Genomic DNA, 4,458 nt, shown 5'->3' with positions numbered 1-4,458 from the left:
ATTCTAATAACTCCTCATTGCAGCCTCACTGAAGCTTGTTTTAGATATTCAGGCTTTTAGGTTTTCATGTTTAAGTTTTATATTGTATTCAGATCAATAATTCAGTGTAGAATCAGGCATCAAGTCTATATTTTTAGACAAAATCAACTGTAGATTTAGTTGACTAAAATCTTATGATATTCAATCAACTGAAACTAGACTAAAATGATGATCATTTCATGTGATTAAAATATGACTAAAACTAAATGGAAAGTTATTCAAAAGACTAAAACAATCAAAACTTATTGTCAAAATCATCACTGCTTTGAAGTCTTTCTAGACGGTCAGAAACACATTAAAATACTTTTTTTTTCTTATTTAAAGAATTCAATACCACAATGCAGAAGTCTAAAAGTGCAAAAGCATTTGTGTCAAAATGTACTTAAAGTACCAAAAGTAAAAGCTCTCGTTATGCAGAAAATCTTCCATTTCATGTTTTCAAAATGTATCAAATCTTCTGTGCGTTGTGAGCTTGTAGATCGTCTATTTTCAAACAGCTGAAGGGGTTAATGTATGTTTTATAATAATAATCTAAATCTACAAAGTAACTAAAGTTGTCAAATACTGTTAGTAGATGTAATGGAGTAAAGTAAAAGTACTAAAATATGAAAATGCGCCAGTAAAGTAAAAAAATACCTCAAAATTGTACTTAATCACATTAGTAATTGAGTAAATGTACTTAAGAACTTTATATCCTGAACCTTCATAGGATATAAAATAAATGTGAAATTACATTTCATAAGATATAAAATGATAAGATAAACAGTTTTTACAATGTTTTCAACATGCTACCATTGTAGTCCATGATCAATAATGTGTTAGGGCATTAACTGACTTTTCATTTAGACCACCAGGATATAGTTGTAATACATGATAATAGATTCTACTGTGTTACAACCACTATTATAATCTATTATAGTGTATTATAATTATCATAGTAATACATTAATGCTTTATAGTGTATTATAATCACAGTTATAATCCATTATAGTGTATTAGAATTTAGGATAGTTACAATACACATTTATATTGTATTATAATCACAGTTATAATCCATTATAGTGTATTATAATTAGGATAGTTGCAATACAAATTTATATTGTATTATAATCACAGTTATAATCCATTATAGTGTATTATAATTTAGGATAGTTACAATACACATTTATATTGTATTATAATCACAGTTATAATCCATTATAGTGTATTATAATTTAGGATAGTTACAATACACATTTATATTGTATTATAATCACAGTTATAATCCATTATAGTGTATTATAATTAGGATAGTTGCAATACAAATTTATATTGTATTATAATCACAGTTATAATCCATTATAGTGTATTATAATTCAGGATAGTTGCAATAGAAATTTATAATGTATTATAATCACAGTTAAAAGGGTAAATTTGTTTCTTACCGATAGGGGTACTTTTGTGTAATGGAACATGTAGGTATTTTTATGTGGTGTGGTGTAGTGTAGTGTAGTGTAGTGTGGTGTGGTGTGGTGTGGTGTGGTGTGGTGCGGTGCGGTGCGGTGCGGTGCGGTGCGGTGTGGTGCGGTGCGGTGCGGTGCTAAAGCTGCAGTTGAAAAGGGGCTTTAGTTACTTTACATCACTGCTGCCAGATACTGTAGTCCTGTGAAACAATGAGTTTAGAAAACACAATTTTACTTTCCATCAAAATGTTTTATTTTGTTTCAATAACATCATTGCATTAATTGATGTAACATTGAAGTCACAACGTGAACACAAAATGCATCGCTTTCATTTCCGTGTGAAGATAAAAATACTTATGAAATAAACTTTCATATGATATAAAATAAATGAGAAATTACATTTCATAAGATATAAAATGATAAGATAAACAGTTTTTACAATGTTTTCAACGTGCTACCATTGTAGTCCATGATCAATAATGTGTTAGGGTATTAACGACAAAGTCGACAAGTCGACTCAGTCGACTTCATTAAACAAGTCGACTCCCACCAGAGAAAGTCAAAAGTCGAAGTTGAAAAAAAAGAAAAAAAATGCTCTATTGTGAAAATAGCAGATCTACATGCTCACAACGCCTCGTTGTGAGCATGTAGATCTGCTATTTTCACAATTTCTGCCTCTATATATTTCACAATTTGTACAATGTTTAATTTGCCATTTTAGAGGTATTAAAAAGTCCTTAAATTGTCACTTTAGAAATGTGCAGATATTCTCTATACACTTAAACTTTGTTGGTTTGTTTACAGTTGAGTGAGAAAACAATGTTTCACATTAAGTTAATCATCTGGGGACCCCCCAGAATAATTCGGGAATGTGTGTGATGTGATGACGTCATCAAATGATAAAGTCAACTTTTTACTGAGTCGAGTTTGATGACGTCATCAAACGATAAAGTAAACTTTTTACTGAGTCGAGTTGACTTGCAAAAATCACAAGCTGTTCATTTCCTATAATGAAAGTATCAACAGATAATAATAATAATCTATTAATAATTAATTATAATTAATAATTTGTGCCACAGACCACATTTTTACAAGATTTTGACTATTTTGGAGGGAAATAGCCGATCTACAAGCTCACTACGCGTTGCCATGGTTACAGCAGTGGCTACAGTGAATTTGATGTACCTGAATGTTGCTGGGGACCCCCCTGGAACCCCCTCAAGGACCCCCGGCGGGTTATTATTACTTTATGATACAACACCCTGTCTGTCTGTCCTCACACCCTGTCTGTCTGTCTGTCTGTCTGTCTGTCTGTCTGTCTGTCTGTCTGTCTGTCTGTCTGTCTGTCCTCAGACCCTGTCTGTCTGTCTGTCTGTCTGTCTGTCTGTCTGTCTGTCTGTCTGTCTGTCTGTCTGTCTGTCTGTCTGTCTGTCTGTCTGTCTGTCTGTCTGTCTGTCTGTCTGTCCTCACACAGACACACAGAGGAGGGGTCAGTGTAAAACCCAAACCCAGCATAGAGAGGTTCAGTGAATGTTTTCTGGACGGTGTACAGGTGTGTCAGAGTGTCTGAGGACACTGTGTAGAAGGACAGAGTCCCAGCAGGAGAGTCCACATACACTGCTGCTCTGTTGACCTCCTGACCCCTGTGACCCCCTGCTGCTCTGTTGGAGTCAGAGGGACGGAGAGGAAGGACAGTCTGCCTACTATTGTGTAGGACAATGTAACCGTCTTCATGGTGAACATCACTACAGAACAGACACCAGGACTGCTCATTCACTCCAAGCTCACAGTCCTCACCCTCTCCTTTCCTGTTGATTCCTCTATAGGTCAGTGCAATCTTAACAAAACCACTCCACTCTACCTCCCAGTAAGAGCGTCCAGTCAGACCCTCTGTACACAGAACCTGGACCTCTCTATCAAACCTGTCGTGATGATCAGGATATGATTGATCCTGTTCCACCCGCGTCGCCTTCCTGTTGTTGTCAGACAGAGAGAGGTATCTGTGTGCTGTGTTTGTGTCCAGAGTGAGACGATGGGAATCTGATGAGAAAACAACACAGTAAACACGCACGCACGCACGCACGCACGCACGCACACGCACACGCACACTACTGTGAGCTTGTAGATCTGCTATCTTTAAACAGACAACATGTAAAATATGGATGAAGACGTTAAAATGAGACGATGCTGTTTCATCACATTTTGCTGGGGACCCCCTGAAACCCCCCCGGGGACCTCCAAGACACCCCAAGACCCCCCTGGAACCCCCAGGGACCCCCTGGAACCCCCAGGGACCCTCTGGAAAACCCCAAGGACCCCCTAAAGTTTTAACCACTTTAACCCTTCATTGACCGGTGTCTCCCAGGGCTCTATACTTGGTCTGTTCAGTTTTTTCCTCCACACTACAAATCTTTGTTGAAAATAGCTGATCTACAAGCTCACAGCGCGTCACAGCTCAATGCATTGTGAGCTTGTAGATCTGATATTTTAATGAACATTGGGATGCAGGGTTTAAATGGTTCTTTGAGGCACCTGATACACGTGTTATCATATCCTTGGGATGGGACTGTTATCAAAATTGCCATACCTTAGCCAAGGCTCAGTAGTCAGACTACCAACTACCAGCAGCTGGGTAGTCCCAATATCAGCCTTAATATCAGCCTTGGTCTTGTCATTGCAATGTGCATGCGCCAACACACGAGGGGAAAAAAGAAGTCACGCTGGGATTCGAGACTACAGGGTTGGGAATTCTAGCCATGCGTTCTTACTGAGGACGCTACGGAGATGGATGCGCCGCTCCGAGATTTTTTTTAGCATTAGGTTTAGCCATAGTTTTACTGAGGTTAAGGTTAGGGTTAGGGTTAGGGTTAGAGTTAGAGTTAGAGTTAGAGTTAGAGTTAGAGTTAGAGTTAGGGTTAGGGTTAGGGTTAGGGTTAGGGTTTAGGGTTAGGGTTAGGTTTAGGGTTAGGCATAGTAT

The 4,458-nt window shown here is 37.7% G+C and overlaps 1 long non-coding RNA gene across 1 annotated transcript in view; it reads right to left on the bottom strand.

Annotated features, from left to right (window-relative positions):
- Positions 1-2,995: 2,995 nt before the first annotated feature.
- LOC308284510 overlaps positions 2,996-4,458 on the bottom strand; it is a 3,434-nt gene continuing 1,971 nt past the window's right edge. The window contains exon 3 of the long non-coding RNA XR_013962022.1: positions 2,996-3,521. This is a non-coding gene — a long non-coding RNA (uncharacterized lncRNA). The remainder of the gene's footprint in view (positions 3,522-4,458) is intronic.

Source organism: Nannobrachium achirus, assembly GCF_963921795.1.
Source record: "Nannobrachium achirus genome assembly, chromosome: 5".
Taxonomy (NCBI): domain Eukaryota; kingdom Metazoa; phylum Chordata; class Actinopteri; order Myctophiformes; family Myctophidae; genus Nannobrachium; species Nannobrachium achirus.
The sequence above is the reverse complement of the archived record's forward strand: the minus strand, read 5'-3'. Positions and strand labels throughout refer to the sequence as shown.